This window comes from Dama dama, chromosome 22 (genome assembly GCF_033118175.1).
Source record: "Dama dama isolate Ldn47 chromosome 22, ASM3311817v1, whole genome shotgun sequence".
Taxonomy (NCBI): Eukaryota; Metazoa; Chordata; class Mammalia; order Artiodactyla; family Cervidae; genus Dama; species Dama dama.
This window is the reverse complement of record NC_083702.1, coordinates 20,798,462-20,818,966: the sequence shown is the minus strand read 5'-3', so window position 1 is coordinate 20,818,966 and position 20,505 is coordinate 20,798,462. Positions and strand designations below refer to the sequence as shown.

General features: G+C 35.1%; 1 pseudogene; it reads right to left on the bottom strand.

Moving 5' to 3' along the window:
* Window positions 1-8,399: 8,399 nt before the first annotated feature.
* On the bottom strand, window positions 8,400-11,654 carry LOC133043068 (NKG2-A/NKG2-B type II integral membrane protein-like; annotated as a pseudogene).
* Window positions 11,655-20,505: the final 8,851 nt, after the last annotated feature.

The window sequence follows — 20,505 nt, the reverse complement described above, 5'->3', positions numbered from 1 at the left end:
GGGAAAGACTGAGTATTTTTTTTCTGAAATTAAATAAAATGAAAGTTGGACTCCACAATTGGCTGAGTCTAAAATAACATCCAAATTGAGCAGGCTATCCATTGATTGAGAGAAGCAGAGAAGCTTGTCTGTCTCAGTCTCATATCTACATACCTCTATTAAGTTGTCTCTCTTTGAAAGTCATGTTTTTAAATGCAGAATTTTCTTGTGTTCCATTGTCCAGTGGGGGGGTCTGGTAATCAACTCTGGAAAACTTTACTGTACATCATTAGCTCTAGGAAAACATAACATGGGGCAGACTAACAGGCATAATTTATATATTAATATGTCAGTTAAAGTTCAGGCGTTTTATTCCTGTGCTTTTTAGTGAGATAAGACTATAAAGGAAGATAAAAATTACATTATAAAAAAGCCTTTAGGGATGCTAAGGTATTTGAATTTTTAAGGTAAAGCTTGTGATCTCAAGACTAGCAATGACTACTCTGAAAATAGCATGAAGAAAAATGTTCCATTTACAATAACATCAAAAATAATAAAATATTCAGGAACACATTTAACAGAGACATGTGAAATATATACTTTAAAAACAAAATCCTAAAACTTAAAGACCTAAATAAATGCAAAGATATCTCATTTTCCCTTATGTCACATATGAAAATTAACCTAAAATGGATCAAGCATACACATGAATAAGTTAAAACTATGATATTAGATAACATAGGTGAAAGTTGTGATCCTGAATTAGGCAATGGTTTCTTAGATATGATACCAAAATCCCCTGTTTTAGAATAGCAATATTTATTTATCTCTTATATTATAGCAGTATAAAATTAGAGTCAATTGCCTACAATTCACATGGTGATCATATGGTTGCATAGAGAGAAAGACTCTCCTATAATCATTATTTAGGAATATTTGTTGTCCAATTTAAAAAAAAAAATTTATTGATGGATAATTGCTTTACGGAATTTTGTTGTTTTCTGTCAAATCTCAACACGAATCAGCCATAGGTATACATACATCCCCTCCTTTTGAACCTCCCTCTCGTCTTCCCCATCCCACCCTCCTAGGTTGATACAGAGCCCCTGTTTGAGTTTCCTGAGCCACACAGCGAATTCCCGTTGGCTGTCTATTCTACATATGGCTGATTTTACACTTCATATTCTACCCCAAAATCTATTCCTACTTTCACTAGGCTAAGAGAGAGACAAAATATAAGCTATATTTGTATTAGAAGTTTGAAATCATTATGTGCCTTTCTGGAAATTTGTTATTGGAGAGGACCTACTCTGTTCTGGTATTTGGGTAACTAGAAAAAAATGGAAGTAATCTTTTAAAAATATTAACATTGATCTAAATAATTCATAATGATTTTAGTTTCTTAGTTTAAATGTGGTGTTTTTAGGATTTAGGATGATATGGAAAAAATTACTTGAAGAATAATTAGTGAGATAATAAAAACTGGAGTGTGTATATTTCAAAAACCTTAGAGACGAGACTCTACCACCTCTTACAGTATTTGGTTTAAGCAAGCTCAAGAATTATTTTTCTCAATATGGTGCTTAAGTTTCCTAAAGTATATCTTTGCATTATGAAATCAGAAAATATCTATGCATATATTTATTTTCCCTACAATTATTTTGTAATGTATACTTTGCACAATCTCAGGCTATCCATTCAGTATTTAGGCTATAGGCACATATTAAAATAAGAGCTCTATTCCATAATAATATGAAATTTTAGAGGTACTGATGGTCAGTAAAATGAAAAGTTCAATCATAATCTTTCAAAACTTGACTTACTTGGAATAAAAGTTATCACTCTCACCATAGTATACATCAAGACAAAACAGATGAATCCCAGGATCACAACAATGAGCTTCACTCAAGGTGACAGTAAATCTGCAAGGAGAGAAAAGGAAACACTGATAAAGGAGTGATGGAGATAGTTGTTTTAGAAGGGCCAAAGATGCCACATCCATGGAATTCATAAACATAAACTTGAGCCCAAATCCACATGTACCATTGTAATACTCCTCTCAGAGTATACTATTGCATTTTCAGTGAATGTAACGCTTCACGAGTTGTAGATCAAAGGCGACAAATTACAGTAATGACTGAACAGGTAGTCCTGGAGGAGGGCATGGCACTCCACTCCAGTGTTCATGCCTGGAGAATCCCCATGGACAGAAGAGCCTGGTGGGCTACACTCCACGCGGTGGCCAAGAGTCAGACACGACTGAGTGACTAAGCACAGCCCAGCACACATGTCATATTAGAATATTGTGTTTCAAGCTTCAGCTCTGAGCCTCATTAATAAAAGCATGTGAGTGAGTAAATGCTTTACACTCATAGTGGCATTTCCTCTCATGTCATTGAGGATAGTGAAAAGCATTTTGAAAGTTTAACTCCACATAGGTTTTCTCCTGCTCAGTTGCTGAACTTGATCTTTTCAGGATCTTACCTCTCATTTGCTGTCTCCTGGTGTCCTTAGCCAGACTTGGTTCTGAGTAGCTTTCCTTTTGGTTCTTCATCTCTGTGGCTGTTTAATGTCAAGAATGGTGCTCTATGGAAACTTTACATAAGTAGTTAATACGTGGTGTATAAATCACAAGAAGCCTTGAAAGGTTCACCTGGGTGATGTGTGAGACCAGTAACAGCACTCATTCTGCAGCTGAACAAGTCCAAGTTTAGTTCTCATTTCCGTAGACCTTTAGACAACTGTTTCATGATAGAGTAAGTAATTTTAAAAATTGTATTCTATGCTTAATAACCTAGAGGGCTGGGAATGGGCTGGAAGTGAGAGGGAGATTCAAGAGGGAGGGAAGATATGAACACCTATGGCTAATTCATGTTGATGAATGACAGAAATCAAACCAATATTGTAAAACAATTGTCAATCAATTAAAAATAAAAAATATTAGAAAAATAATATTCTCTGCTTGACATAATGTTACTTCATTATTGGAACAATGAATATTAGCAGATTAATGAAAAATTTCATGAATAGCAATATCCTGATCAATCTAAAGTCATCTTTCACAGATACATTTTAAAACTGTAGGATAACTGTGTTAAATTAAAATGCCATATTGGAAAAAATGATGCACCAATTACATTGATAATTTTAAAATCCATTAAAAGTTAAAGATAGCTTTCTAAGGATGAGGGAATTGCAGTATTCGCATATATAGTACTTTCTGCACTAAACTACTTAAATTAGGACATTCATTTATGAAAAAGGAATGAGATACTATCAAATAACTCTTCTGTTTTGAGTGACTGTGGAGTTCTAAGAAATCATTAAAATTTTAAAGAAATATTTTACATGCTAAAAATGTTGCATGGCGTATTAAATTCTCCAAAACGTTGTATGATATAAAGACAAAACAATGCTAAAAATATTATTAAATAAATACTTATTTTACACAAGTAATTGGCAATTGATAATGGCTAAGATATAAAATCACAAAATGATAAGAAAAAGCATACATCATTTCTGGAAGAACAATGTTGGTACAAACTTCCAGGAAGATTCTTAGGCTGTAATTCAATGAGGATAGCTTTAGTTGTATCAGCAATTATAAGAAGTTAGATAATGTACTTTAATAATTCAGTCAATGGATTCTGTAGCCAATGAAATCTAGATTAATTCTGGCTATGAAATTTGCACTGTATGGTCTTTAAAAATTATTTATTATTTAGCAAGCAAGTTTACTAATCTAAAATGAGAACAAAAATATGTATGATATAAAGCATGTAAAACACTTACCATTACATATGACTTTTTATTATATTTCTTATTTTAATATAATTGCCATGATATTATTCATATTCAACAATATAATTTATTAGAAATCTCTGTGTCAGTGTGGTTTATCTTTTTTTCAATATTATGTTCAAATTTTTCTAAAGCATTCGATGGTATATAACTGAGTTTAAGCTAGCATTGTACTGAAGGTACCACATTCTGATTTTTATTTCAACTAGATCTATAAAGAATTACATTGGTCCTTCACAATTTAATGAATCCAGTTTAAGAATATTTAATAATATATCTAATTATGTGTCTATTGATAACAAAATACAATGTTTAACTGTTCCTTTTCTTTGATGCTCATGAGACTTCACTTTTAATTGCTTTGATTTACAAACTCCGTTACACATATGTGTATGCACTTGTATAATGTCCGAAGGCAAGAATTTGAACATTTTCAGAAATCTTCCCAAATACTTCATATTTTCTTCTTACTTTCCCCCCAAATTAAACTACCAAAATATCAAATACAGATACCAGTATCTCTTTAGTTTGGTTGCTTAGCAATTATCCCTAAATGAACCACACTGGCATTTGTAATCTCCTGCTAAATGAGATGAAGAGTTAGGAAGGAGAGGGAGACACATACCTTCTACAGGCCAAAGTCCTGCCTCCTCTCATGGGTGGCCAGGTTATTGTGATTAAAAAAAAAAAAAAAAAAAAATCTATGGTCTTCACAGACTGCCTTGCGAAGGCCCAGAGTGAAGCAATAGTGGAAAAAGTACACCTCTCATCACCGTGTCACTGAAACAGGAAATTCTTACACTTGGGTATTTTGAAGACAGTTTGCCTCATCACACAGCTCCAAAGTATAGGAGCCTTTGGATATGTAGTGTATCAGTTAGGTTGTCCTTTGGCAAGTACCTCTGAGAATTGCTTTCATTTTCTGAAAGATAATAGGGGACAAAGGACATGATCCCCATGCTGTTAACTAGCTTTCAATTCATTCATCAACGCTGAATACTTAGGCCTTGTCAAGAGTACCTTCAATGTTGAGTTTTACTTTTAGATAAGTTTGCTAAACCTAGGCATTATTTATTTCTTTTCCTTATAATCTCATTGTGCCATTTCTATTGTAATGGAGGAAACCATAATTCCATTAACAGTAGGTATTTTAGAATGTTTGTCCATAATTCAGAAGAGTTGAAAATGAAAGTGAAAGTTTCTCAGTCGTGTCCGACTCTGCCACCTCATGGACTATACAGTCCATGGAATTCTCTAAGCCAGAATACTGGAGTGAGTATCCTTTCCATTCTCCAGGGGATCTTCCAAACCCAGGGATCAAACCCAGGTCTCCCACACTGCAGGCAGATTCTTCACCAGCTGAGCCACAAGGGAAGCCTTCAGAAGAATTACTGTATTTTAAGTTTTAACTGTCACCTAAATTTGAGCTCTCTAAAATCTAGAAAAATGGAATGTAAATCTGTAGTTACATCCTGATTTATTGTTGTTGTTCAGTCACGAAGTCGTGTCTGACTCTTTGTGACCCCATGGACTGCAGCACACCAAGCTTCCCTGGCCTTCACTATCTCCCTGAGTCTTTAATAACCCTTCCCCGAAATCCACCAAGGAGTTTGGGTCTTTTGAACATGAGCTCCCCATTCTCCTTGCTTGCTCAGTTCAGTCACTCAGTCATGTTCAACTTTTTGCGACCCCATGGACTGCAGCACGCTGGGCTTCCCTGTCCATCACCAACTCTAGAAGCTTGCTCAAACTCATGTCCATTGAGTCGGTGATGCCATCCAACCATCTCATCTGAAGTCGTCTCCTTCTCCTACTGCCCTCAATCTTTCCCAGCATCAGGGTCTTTTCAAATGAGTCAGCTCTTTGCATCAGGTGGCCAAAGTATTGGAGTTTTAGCTTCAGCATCAGTCCTACCAATGAACACCCAGGATTGACTTACTTTAGGATGGACTGGTTGGACCTCCTTCCATTCCAAGGGACTCTCAAGAGTCTTCTCCAACTCCACAGTTCAAAAACATCAGTTCTTCAGCACTCAGCTTTCTTTACAGTCAAACTCTCACATCCATACATGACTCCTGAAAAAACCATAGCCTTAACTAGACGGACCTTTGTTGACAAATTCATGTCTCTGATTTTTAATATGTTGTCCAGGTTGGTCATAACTTTCCTTCAAAGGAGTAAGCATCTTTTAATTTCATGGATGCAGTCACCATCTGCAGTGATTTTGGAGCCCCCTCCCCCAAAATAAACTCTGCCACCATTTCCACTGTTTCCCCATCTATTTTCCATGAAGTGATGGGACCAGATGCCATGATCTTAATTTTCTGAATGTTGAGCCTTAAGCCAACTTTTTCACTCTCCTCTTTTCACTTTCATCAAGAGGCTCTTTAGTTCTTCTTCACTTTCTGCCATATGGGTGGTGTCATCTGCATATCTGAAGTTATTGAAATTTCTCCTGGCAATCTTGATTCCAGCCTGTGCTTCCTCCAGCCCAGCATTTCTCATGATGTACTCTGTATATAAGTGAAATAAGCAGGGTGACAATATACAGCCTTGACATACGCCTTTTCCTGTTTGGAACCAGTCTGTTGTTCCATCTCTAGTTCTAACTGTTGCTTCCTGACCTGCATACAGGTTTCTCAAGAGGCAGGTCAGGTGATCTGGTATTCTCATCTCTTTCAAAATTTTCCATAGTTTATTGTGATCCATGCAGTCAAAGGGTTTGTCATAATCAATAAAGCAGAAATAGATGATTTTCTGAAACTCTCTTGCTTTCTTGATTATCCAGCAGATGTTGGCAATTTGATCTCTGGTTCCTCTGCATTTTATAAAACCAGCTTGAACATCTAAAAATTCACAGTTCATGTACTGTTGAAGCATGGCTTGGAGAATTTTGAGCATTACTTTGCTAATAGGTGAGAGGAGTGCAATTGTGTGGTAGTTTGAGCTTTCTTTGACATTGCCTTTCTTTGGAATTGTAGTGAAAACTGACCTTTTCCAGTTCTGTGGCCACTACTGAGTTTTCCAAGTTTGCTGGCATATTGAGTGCAGCACTGTCAGAGCATCATCTTTTAGGATTTGAAATAGCTCAACTGGAATTCCATCACCTCCACTAGCTTTGTTCATAGTGATGCTTCCTAAGGCCCACTTGACTTCACATTCCAGGATGTCTCCCTCTAGGTCAGTGATCACACCATTGTGGTTATCTGGATCATGAAGATCTTTTTCGTACTGTTCTTCTGTGTATTCTTGCCACCTCTTCTTCATATCTTCTGCTTCTGTTAGGTCCATGACATTTCTGTTCTTTATTGAGCCCATCTTTGCATGAAATGTTCCCTTGGTATCTCTAATTTTCTTTGAAGAGATCTGTAGTCTTTCCCATTCTGCTGTTTTCCCGTATTTCGTTGCACTGATCCCCGAGGAAGGCTTTCTTATCTCTCCTTGCTATTCTTTGGGACCCTGCACTCAAATGAGTATATCTTTCCTTTTCTCTTTTGCCTTTCTCTTCTCTTCTTTTCTTAGCTATTTGTAAGGACTCCTCAGACAGCCATTCTGCCTTTTTGCATTTCTAAAAAATAAGAAATGCCATATATATACGTTAATATACTATACTGGCATTTCTCTTTCTGACTTACTTCACACAGTATAAGGCGGCTCCAGTTTCATCCACCTCATTACAATTGACACAAGTGCTGGTAAAAGTGGTCAACCACGTGTAAAAGAATGAATCTAGAACAGTTTCTAACACCACACACAATAATAAACTCAAAATGGATTAAAGATCCAAATGTAAAACTAGAAACTATAAAACTATTGGACGAAAACAGAGGCAGAACACTCTTTGACATAAATTACAGCAAGATCCTCTATGACTCACCTTGAAGAGTAATGGAAATAAAAATACAAATGGGACCTAATTCTACTTAAAAGCTTTTGCAGAACAAAGGAAACTATAAGCAAGTTGGAAAGGCAGCCTTCAGAATGGGAGAAAATAGCAGCAGATGAAACTGACAAAGAACTCCAAACTATACAAGCAGCTCATGCAACTGGATACCAAAAAAGTGAACAACCCAATCAGAAAGTGGGCCAAAGAACTAAACAGACATTTCTCCAAAGAAGACATACAGATGGTGAATAGACACATGAAAAGATGCTCAACATCACTCATTATTAGAGAAATGAAATCAAAGCAAAAACCAGAATGAGGTATCATCTCACACAGGTCAGAATGGCCACCATCAAAATGTTGACATGCAATAATAGCTGGAGAGGGTGTGGAGCAAAGGGAACCCTCCTTCACTGTTGGTGGGAATGCAAACTGGTACAGCCACTATGGAGAACAGTGTGGAGATTCCTTAAAAACTGGAAATAGAACCAGTCCAGTATTCTTAACTGGAGAATTCCATGGACAGAGAAGCCTGCTAGGCTACAGTCCATGTGGTCTCAAAGAGTTGGACACGACTGAGCGAATGAGCACACACAATTATATTTCAATTGTTTTTGAAAAAACTTTCATTATCAGAAAAAAATAATACAATTCATTTAAAATTTTATACAATCAAAATACTATTTCCATTTCATAGAAGGTCAAGTTACTCAACAGCATCCAAACTCACATTTTAATTCTCAAGTTTATGCTTGCAATTATATGCCTTTGGAAACTGACAACTTTCTGCTCTTATATAAGGTTAGTATAACACAGTACGTTCACCAGGTAAATAGTCTTCTATCCTGTAATAGAAAAAAATGCATAATTCTATTATAGTCTATGAAGACAACTCATGAAACAATGGCATTTTCCAAGTAACTGGAATACAAGATATTTTAAAATGGTTAATTATGTCTTTAACAAGATTTCAATGAGTTTGTTATTAGGAAAATGGACTACAGAGTAGCCTATTTTTCAACATTGATATCAACATTTTATTAACTTTCAACATCTTCCTTCAGCTTTCTATAATTTGACTAAAACAAATGCATTTATATTGTTTTAAAAAATTTCTCTTTATGTATTTTTCCCCCTCTATATAGCAATCTTTTAGAAAAATTTATTGTAGTTTTCAAGTTGAACCATTTAGCCACATCCATGGATGACCACGACCTTCACAAGAGACTGGAATCCATGATATAATTGATAGGGATATCAGAAATTTCTAACCCCAAATAAAGAATTTTCACTTGAACAGTTTTTAATGGAATGTTTTCATTAATTTTTAAAAGGTAAGTAAAGATGTGTTTTTTTTATAGGGTCTTTCATTCTTTAACATGCTGTAAATGAGCATGTAGATTCTAATGTAACACTAAAATACAAAAAGTTGAAAGCTGGAACCTTTTAATATTGCCATAAATGTTAACCAATGTCTGTACTTTTGATTCAAAATTAACTTAAACATTTATACTTATCAGTTTCTCTGTTTTCTAATGTTGATGAGGAAAAAAAATTTTTTTTTGAGAGCCGTTTAACAAAGAGAAATTTACAAAGACATGAATTAATTGTAGAGATCCCACAGAAGAATACACCTTGTATAACAACTTGGGGATATTGACAGCTGTGAATTGTATCTAACATTAAGCCTGAGGGATAAGAAGGAGTAATTGACCTGGCTGTAGGAGGTGGCACAGGTAAGCCTTTCCTCCTATGTTGAGAAAATCGTGTAGGCAACACAGGTGAGCCTTACAAGGGGGTCCATCAGAACACCTGCTAACAAGGAGCAGAACTGGAAATCACCACATGTGCATTAATGGTTTAAAAATGTAAATAAAGTATCATAAAGCTATATTCCATTGTTTAATGGAGTATTAATAGATCTTAGACAAACTACAAATATTAATATTTGTATACAATACAAATTCTATAATACAAATATCACTAGACAAACTACAAATATGTACGAAAACACAAGTGAATTCTAACAAAGATAATATAGACCGAATCAAGCCTTTAACAAAGTATTGGAAACATTTAATATCTTATCATTTCCTCTTCATTATCTATATAAAGCAGAATAGAATTGTAAGTAGTGCAGGACATCAAACTCGCATTCAACACTTTTTTCCACAAACGAATAGAATAGCAATTGTTGGAATATGTAAACTACTCTTTTGGACAGCAACCACAGCGAAATTCTGGAGAAAGATTGTGAATTACTATTCAAAGCCAATTTGAATTTTAAAAAATAGAAGTTAACTTACATGTATGCATAGATATAAACAGGTATGTATGTATATACATATATATATATATTATATACATAAAACATATCTATGCACCCTCAAGGATGGTACATATAAAACAAATCTCACTCATACATTCACAGACAGGGTCAGTCTCTCATACCCCAATTTATGTCTCCATATAAAGCAAATATTATCTTCTCTTAACACATCTTGAAAATCAAGAAATGAAACTTCTATTTTAGAATAGCAAAATTATTTGTCTTTTACCATGTTACAGCAGGTGAAAATTGGAGTCATTTGCTAACAGTGGACATGGTGATCATACTGTAGCTTAGGGAAAGCACTCTCCCATGATCATTCCTTAGGAATGTTTGTTGCCTGATTTTATGTTATGTTCTATGACTTAATGTTTTCTTTTTTCACTAGCCTAAGATAGGGACAAAATACAAGTTGCATTTACATCAGAGATTTAAATCATTATGTACCTTTCTGGAATCTTGCTATTGGAGAGGAGTTATTCTGCTCCTGTATTACAGTAGCTAAAAAAATAATTATTATAAAAATTAATATTGCTCTAAATAAATCATAAAAATTTCAGTTGTGAGTTTGAAATTCAATGTATTGTTTAGGATTAGAGTAACCTGAAATAAAACTGATTTTACCAAGAAAAATTAATTAGGTAATGAAGATTTGGTGAAAAAATACATTTCAGACATTTAAAGGAACAGATTTCACCATCTCTTACCAATGTCAAAAATTAATTAAAAAAAAGTTAATTTGTGTTTCTCAATAAGCTCTTTCAATCTCCTAAAGCATGCTTTTGAGTTATGAAATCAGAATATACATATATGTACTCTCTGTAATTATCCTGTGTTGAATATGTATTTTTGACACATTCAGAATAACATTATGCATTTAGTGTAAATGCATGTATGTTAATGATAGGCACATTCTATAATATTATGAAATGTTTAGAGGACTGACCATCATTAAAGTGAAAAGTCCCCTTCCAGTTTTTCAAAAATGTACTCACAGGGAGTAACAATGATCGTTGTCTCCACAGTGAACATCAGGCAAGGCAGATGATTCCCAGGATCCCATCAGTGAGCTTTTCTGGAGGTGATGGTGAACCTGCAGGCAGAGAAAAGGAAACAGTGAGAAAGGAGTGATGGGGACAGTTGCTTAGAGTTTCCATACACTAGAACCCACATGAACAGGGAGTTATGGATATAAACTTGGACCCCAGCCCATTTCTACCCCTGTAGTCTTTCTCTAATATATGTTGCATTTTCAGCAAATGTAATGCTACATGAGTTGCTGATCAAACACTTCAAATTATAGCAATGTCAGAATAAAAGTAGCCTTTGGATTTCACATTAGAATAATATAACCAATTTTAAGCTCTCTTCCTCAACATGAAAAAGGTATGTGAGCTTATCCCCTACTTTTCTCCACACCTCGGCACCCCAGCTGCACCCCCAGAAGAGTTCCGTTGTGTGACTAGTAAGTGTTTTACCTTTCGAGTGGTAGGTCTTGTCATCCCTGTGAAGGTTCTGAGAAGCATTTTGAAGATTTAATTCTACATATGTTAGTTTCTGCTCAGTTATTGAACTGGAACTTTTAAAAACCTTAGGTTTTATTTTCTGCCTCTTTGAGTTCTTGACTGCCTCCAGTTCTGCATAGGTTACTCCTTGGTTTATTCATCTCTGCAGGTGAGTGAGGTCAAGGACTGTGCTCAAAGTGAACTGAGTAATGAGTGGTGTATCTGAGATAAGAACCTTAGTATAATAAGATGGGTGGGGCAAAGAGCTTAGTGCTCACTTTGCAGCTGAACAAACTTAAAGACTGGTTCTAAATTCCTCAGTACTTTAAACAAGCATTTCACCATAGAATACTTTCTTAAAAAGATATTTTGTATTTGACAATATATTATTGGTTGAAACAATGAAAAGCAATAAATTAGAGAGGAATAAAGAAGTTTATGACTAATAATACCCTCATTAAAATCAAATTCCACAGAAATATTTTAAAACCATCATAGTGCTTGTATGAAAATTAAAATGTTCTACTAACTAGAGAGATTCACCTATATTTATGATAATTTTGAAATTCAATAATGATTAAAGACTGAGTTCTTCAAGGATGAGGAGAGAGTAATATTGGCATATGGGACAATTTCCTGCATTAAATTACATTAGTTAGTGACTTACATTTATTGTTGAAAAGGGGTAACAAATGGGCTTTATTTAGAATGGTTGAGGAGTTATGAGAAATCATTAAAAATTGAGGAAACGCTTCACACATTGGAAAAAGTTACATGGCACACTAAACACATATAAGAAAAATAAAATGACATAAAAAGACTAAAAAATTTTTATTTTACAAAAGTTGCTGATAAGTGATTTAATGGTTGAAATTTGAACCACAAAATGATAAATAAGTATAGGTCATTTATGGAAGAACACCATTGGTTCAAACTTCCAGAAAGATCCTATAGATGTTAAAGTTAGTAAAGGTCATTTTAGTTGTATAAGTGATGGTGATTACTTGTGAAAAATCCAGATAACATAACTTAATAATTCAGACAGTTGATGCAGTAGTCGCAAATATCTGGAAATGAATTACAGCTTTTAAATTTACAAAACGTGACCTTCAAAAAGTTATTATCTAGAAACTTATATTACTAATCTTAAAAGCAAATAGGTTTATGTAACTTGTGTAACACTGAACACTCAACCTGGCACTTACAAGGTCTCAATAATTTTAATTATTATTTTAGTCTTCATTTCTATGGGACTTTTCTGATTTATATCAGCATCTTTAATTAGTATAGTATATCATTTATGCAATGTTTGATTTCTAAAAGCATACTATCATTACTTACAATTAAGTTTAAATTAGCCCTTAGGAAGTTACTTCAACCTGATTTTTATTAAAAATTTAGGTTCTTTAGTTCAATCTAATACACATATGAGGAATCATGTTTGGCCTTTGCTATACAATGAATTCCTTTTCAAGAATCTATTTATAACGTTTGAGCAAAAATATATTAACATATTATTATACAAAACAAACTTACCTTCTACTGATCATAAAATCCCAAACTTATTATTCCCTGTCGTGAGGTCTCTGGGTTTAACTTAATATTATATACAAATCCATATATGCCTGTGTGTATGCACTTGAGTAACATTCTACAGCCAATAACTTTAATACTTGGAGAAACGGTCCATCATATTTGATATTTTATGATTTCTTTTTACCCCCAAATTATTAAAAAACAATGCTCTAAAGTAATTAGTCTCCAACTAATAAAAATAAATGGAAAAAAAAATATAAAACAATGCTCTACCTTGATTTCATTGTATATTAACTATACTTCAGTGGCATCGCATCTAGCATTTGTTAGTTCCCACTAAGTGAGATGGTCTAGTAGAGAGACAGGAGAGGAGGGAAACATACCTTCTGTTGGCCAGAAAGTTGTGCATCCTTTAGTGGGCAGGTCAGGTTACTTTCATAAAAGAGGCCTGCTATAGCTGGGTAATAAAAGGAGAAATTTAAAAACATAAATCCAGGATAAGAATAAGCAATGTCTGTGACCTTCACAGACTGCCCTGTGAAGGCTCAGAGTGAAGCAAGAAGGAAAAATGTTGATTTGTCATCAACGTGTCACTTCAAGTTTGAACAGGAAATTCTCACACTTAGGCTATTTGAAGAGAGTTTAGCTTATCACATACCTCCAGAAAATAGGAGACTTTGGGCTGCAATTAATAGGGCAAATGGAACTCTTAAGTGTGTTATTTAGATTTTCCATTTTTAAATGCCTCTGAGAAATTGTTATCTTATTCTATAAGACTTGAGGAGATGGACATTTAATCACCTATGTAGTTATCTTGTTTCCTTCTCGGTCACATACATTGCAAACTTAGAATACATCAAGTTTTATTTTTAAAATTAGGTTGCTAAATCTTGTCAGTGAATACATCTTTCCTTCACATCCATTGTTATTTCACTTCTACTGTCATAGAAAAATTTCTAAAAATCATAATCCCATTTTCAGTGAGTATTTAAGGATATTTGTCACTAATTATTCTGCAGAATAACATTTCCAACCATATTGTACCTGGAACAAAGACCATCATTTTCAAAAATGACAGTTTTATTTCTCTGTCCTAGTTCTTATATTCACTTTTATTCTTATTAAATAAAAAAATTGAATCTTCATATTTTCTCTGACAAACATGCATGCCCTTGAAAGAATAAAATAAGAACAATATATTAATAAAATACCTGTCCATGACTAAGATTGAAATGTTAAATAGGCATTATGTCATTCATGAATTCATCCTCCAATCATGTCTAGTTATTTTGTACTAGGAATATTTGACATAACAACATAGACTCAAGTCAAACTATGTAGTTCAAGAAAAGGTAATTTTTAGAAATATCACCTAACCAAATAATGGGAAGGGGAGGAAAATATGACTTAAATCACAAGATAAATAGAACATACAAATGAAAATGACAAGAAAGGACATGTAACAATGCTCATATAAGACAATATAGACATTAAAACAAAGTTCATAATGAAAGATAAAGAAGGACACTGTATAGTGATAAAGAGATACAAGAAGAAGATATTACACTTGAGAATATATGAACTCAATATATGAATGGCTTCTAGGTGGTACTGGTGGTAAAGCATGCCAATACAAGAGACACAAGAGACATAAATTCGATCCCTGGGTCTGGAAGATCCCCTGGTATAGGAAATGACAACACTTACATACATAAAACAAACTACAGATATAAAAGGAGAAATTAAAGGGAATACAATAATAGTAGGAGACCTTAACACCCCACTGACATCACTGGACAGATTTCCTAGATATAAAATCATTAAGGTAACAGATTACTAAAGATGCAATAGAAAATTGAACTTAATTGAAGTCTACAGGATGTTACATATAAAAAGCCCAGAACACACATTCTTTTTGAGTGCACGTGAAACATTCTCAAGGATAGATCACATTCCAGGACAAAAAACAGGCCTCAAGAAATGTAATGAAATTACATTTCTATGTAAAGAAACAGAAATTATTTCAAACATCTTTTCTGACCACAACTGTATGTAACTAGAAATAAATCACAGAAAGTAAAAGAAAAAAAAAAGATTACATGGATACTAAAAACTAATGAGTAAACAATGACATGAAAGAGAAAGTTCGAAAATACCTGGAGGATATGAGGGTGATCTGATTGTGACATCTGTCACCCCATTGATCACCAGGGTTTATTAAGCTGATCTGGTTGGCTAGGCGGGTGTCCTTTTCCTCTCTCAACATTCCATGTGTGTCCTTCCTGAAGCTGCACGCTCTGTCGAAGAGGACAACTATATCTGATAGAGGAGGACTAGTCTTCAGTCAAGGGTATATGAGTAGCTCCGTTTCCCATCTAGAACCTTCAAACTAGCTCTCAGAAAATATCTGGAGTCAAATGATGATGAAAAGATATTTACAAAATCTATGGGACACAGCAGAAGCAGTTCTAAAAGGGAAGTTCATAGTGATACAGGATTCATCAGGAAAGAAGAAAATCTAGAGAATAAACTTATGGACATGGGGAGAGGGGAAGAGAGGGTGAGATGTATGGAAAGAGTAACATGGAAACTTACATTACCATGTGTAAAGTAGATAGCCAACTAGAATTTGCTCTATGACTCAGGAAACTTAAACAGGGGTTCTGGATCAACCTAGAGGGATGGGATGAGGAGGGAGATGGGAGGGAGTTTCAAAAGGGAGGGGATATATGTATACCTGTGGCTGATTCATGTTGAGGTTTGACAGAAACCAACAAAATTCTATAAAGCAATTATCCTTCAATAAAAAAACAAAAAGAAAGAAGAAAATCTCAAATAACCTAACCTACTACCTAAAAGAACTAGAAAAAGAGTAACAAATAAAACCTATAGCCCAAAGAAGGAAGGAAATAGTAAAGATCAGAGAGGAAATAAGTAAAATAGATACAAAAACAGTAGGACATATCAATAAAAAAGAGCTGTTTTTCTTAAAGGTAAGCAAAATCAACATACTTCTAGCCAGGCTCACCAAGAGAAAGAACCCAAATAAGCAAAAGAAAAAAGAAATAGGTGAAATAATAACATATACTGAAGAAATTTAAAAAAAAATAATAAAATACTATGAACACATGTCAACAAATTGGATAGTACACAAGAAATGGACAATTTTCTAGAAATGTACAACCTACCAAAAGTGAGGAGAAGAAAAGAAAGAGATATTTTGAACAATGATCATTAGAAGTGAAATAAAATCTGTACTTTAAAAAACAACAACAACAACAACAAAATACCCTGCAAACAAATGTTTAGGTCTGGATGGCTTCACTGATGAATTTTACCAAATATATAAAGAAAAAGTTATATCAATCCTTCTTGAGCTATTGAAGATTGGAAAAGATTGAAAGAGAAGGGAACACTCTCAAAGATATTCAAGGAAGCTACCATTCAGTTCAATTCAGTTGCTCAGTCATGTCTGACTCTTTGTGACCCCATGAATCGCAGCACGCCAGGCCTCCCTGTCCATCACAAACTCCCGGAGTTTACTCAAACACATGTCCATCGAGTCGGTGATGCCATCCAGTCATCTCATCCTCTGTCATCCCCTTCTTCTCCTGCCCCCAATCCCTCCCAGCATCAGGGTCTTTTCCAATGAGTTAGCTCTTCGCATGAGGTAGCCAAAGTACTGGAGTTTCAGCTTCAGCATCAGTCCTTCCAATGAACACCCAGGACTGATCTTCTCTAGGATGGACTGGTTGGATCTCCTTGCAGTCCAACAGACTCACAAGAGTCTTCTCCAACACCACAATTCAAAAGCATCAATTTTTCAGTGCTCAGCTTTCTTCACAGTGCAACTCTCACATCCATACATGATCACTGGAAAAACCATAGCCTTGACTAGATGGACCTTTGTTGGCAAGTAATGTCTCTGTTTTTAATATGCTGTCTAGGTTGGACATAACTTTCTTCCCAAGGAGTAAGCGTCTTTTAATTTCATGGCTGCAATCACCATCTGCAGTGATTTTGGAGCCCCCAAAAATAAAGTCTTTCACTGTTTCCACTGTTTTCCCATCCATTTCCCATGAAGTGATGGGACCAGATGCCATGATCTTAGTTTTCTGAATGTTGACCTTTAAGCCAACTTTTTCACTCTCTTCTTTCACTTTCATCGAGAGGCTTTTTTGTTCCTCTTCACTTTCTGCCATCAGGGTGGTGTCATCTGCATATCTGAGGTTATTGACATTTCTCCCGGCAATCTTGATTCCAGCTTGTGCTTCATCCAGCCCAGTGTTTCTCATGATGTATTCTGCATATAAGTTAAATAAGCAGGGTGACACTATACATCCTTGATGTACTCCTTTTCTTATTTGGAACCAGTCGGTTGTTCCATGTCCAGTTCTAACTGTTGCATCCTCATGCCCGAGTTCAGGGGTGGCAGCCGAGAGGAGCAACCCCACGTCCAAGGAGCGGCAGCAGTGCCGGGTGCAGGAGGGCTGAGAGGAGCTACTCTACGTTCAATGTCAAGAGGGGCATTTCTCTATGCATTTCTAAGAAAAAATGGTAAAGTATCAGAGCACGGGTGGCCCTCGGGTGCACAGATCTATGTGTTTCTTAAGAGAAAAAGATTAAAAAAAGAAAAACAACAAAACACAACCCTTCTTTCTTTGTGCCTTGCCTAAATAGCACTTACTTCTGGGGTTAAACAGGGCACAGACATTCTCATTATATTTACACATGTAATGATTTTTAAACAATGCTTTTTTAATTGTTGCTATGTCTAGTGGAACAGATCATTTTTACTTTGATGCTTTTAAAGGGCAACTTTTAAACCCATTCAAAATTTTAAGCTTTTCAATTATAGCTGTCTTTTTTTGCAAGCCATTGTCTGGTTCTTCAGGCAACTTAAAGAGAACACAAGAAAGAAATGGAAATCTACCATTATTCAAATCAGCCAACCCAATATTGTATATATTTACTGTATAGTATCAATCAGGTTGTATATCCTTAGGATGTTTCTTAAACATATAGGTTGATATTTCTGTATAGTTTGATAGTTTTTATTTTTATCTATAAATTGTGCCAAGTAATTTATTCTTAGAGTTTTTGGATTTAGTTATTGATTATTTCCTACCCTCATGAGAGTCTAAAGAGGCCTTGAGTTTTCAAGTTTATGTTGGCTGCTAAAGTTCATGTTTAATTTGAGCTATGAAATGATGATAAAATTTGGCATTTTAGTTCTCTATGATCCTTGTCTGACAGTATGAGGTAAATGAGATACTGAAACCAGTGGAAAATTTCTGTGTGGGAATATTGAATGCTATTTGATCATTGGCTACCTTTTTCTGAGATCATGTCTCTGAAGCCAGTTGTACATAAAAACAAGGACCTCCTAGTCTCAAAGCAGAGGTGAGAGGCCAGCCGAGATAGCTCATCCTATCTGTGTGTTCTGACCAAGCTTGTCCTCCAATTGGTGCAATCTCAAGGTGCAGACACAGGTGTTATCAGGTAGTGTGGGCACTTAACCCATGCTTCTGCTGTCACACTGTTGAACAAAGAGGGATACAGGATAACAGGTAAGCTACATAGAATTTGGGAAGGCTCTGGATTGTTGCAGAAAATAATTTACCTTGGGATTCATGTTAACTAATGTCTAATGTTAACTTTTATTCTACAGGTGAAGACAAGAATGAATCAAAACGAAAGTGGGTCAAAAATATTCATTATGCAGAATATAATCTTTATGTCTCCAGATGTTTTGGGAAATATTTAATTCATTTTTTGATGTTAAATTTCGTGTGTGTTGGGGGTGGTTTCTCCACAGCTACTGGTGTTACCAGCCTGGTTAGCAATACATTTTCCAGTGTTCAAATTCCCTCATCTTCAAATTCAATGCAATCTGAAAGTTTAAATGGTTTGGTGGTATGATTCTTTTTCTATTAAAAGAAATCCAGTTTTGTATTTATAAACTTGTCTTTAGTATATATAGTAAAATTCTAGATGGTGGAAAGAGCTAAATGAAATACAGCTTGCCTGGAAGATACTCTATATATTAAAAGATTTACTCTATTTTTGGCATTGTATGAGAGAGAATATTTGTTGAAAATTACATGGTAGTGTATTTATCCATTTTATCATTATTTAATGATTGTTCAAATCCAGATTTCTCAAATTACAAAGTAATTAAATGGTGAAATATTATAACACTTTATGAAATATTATAACACTTTAAAAATCCATGAATCAATCCTAACCTATGAGGAACAAAGTTCTGGCTATGTCTACAGGTTATAAAAATATTTTTCAAGAAAAATATGGGCTTTTATTGCTTTAATTACTAGTACTTTCAATTTCCTCAGTAATTTATTTTGTATTAGTTGTCCACAACTTCATCTAAAACTTTTAAAAAATATTTGTGTATTGACACTATGTGATTCACTGACATCAATCCTGTTTTCATTCATTTAAAATATTTTCATAAATCAGAAATTAATATACATTCATAGTAAATCATGTGGAAAATAGAGGGGTATCTTTGACTCCACAGTCTTCACTGAACATTGACTGTGCACTTTGAAGTCTACTATGTGAGGAAAAGATGTTGAGAGTCAAACAGGCTGTTACTCATGAACATATATTTGGGAGGACATGTTTTGTTTTGTTTTGTCTTAGGAGTAACCTGTATCTACTCTGTTTTTAGATTCATTTTCCCCTATAGGCCATTTCAGTGTATTGAGTCGAGTTCTTCTTGCCTGCAATGCAGGAGACCAGGGTTCAATCCCTGGTTGGGAAGAGTCTCTGAAGAAGGGAATGGCAATCCACTCCAGTATTATTGCCTGGAGAATCCCATGGACAGAGAAGCCTGGTGGGCTACATTCCATGGGGTCACAAAGAGTCATACATGACTGAGCAACTAACACACACAATGTGTATATGTCAATGCTAATATCCCAGTTTATTGCTCCCCCCCTTATCCTCTGTTGTTGTTTTTGTTCAGCCATGTCTGACTCTTTACATCCCCATGGACTGCAGCACACCAGGGCTCCCTGTCCTTCACCATCTCCTGGAGATTGCTCAAACTCATACCCATCAAGTCAGTGATGCCATCCAACCATCTCATCCTCTGTCATCCCTTTTCCTCCTGTCTTCAATCTCTCCCAGTATCAGGGTCTTTTCTAATGAGCCAGTTCTTTGCATCAGGTGACCAAAGTATTGGAGCTTCGGCTTTAGCATCAGTTCTTCCAATGAATATTCAGGACTGATTTCCTTTAGGACTGACTGGGTGGATCCCCTTGCAGTCCAAGGGAATCTCAAGAGTCTTCTCCAACATCACAGTTCAACAGCATCAATTCTTCGATGTTCAGCCTTCTTTATGGTCCAACTCTCACATCCATATCAGTTCAATTCAGTCACTCAGTCATGTCCAACTGTTTGCGACCCTGTGGACTGGTTCAAATGAGTCAGCCCTTCACATT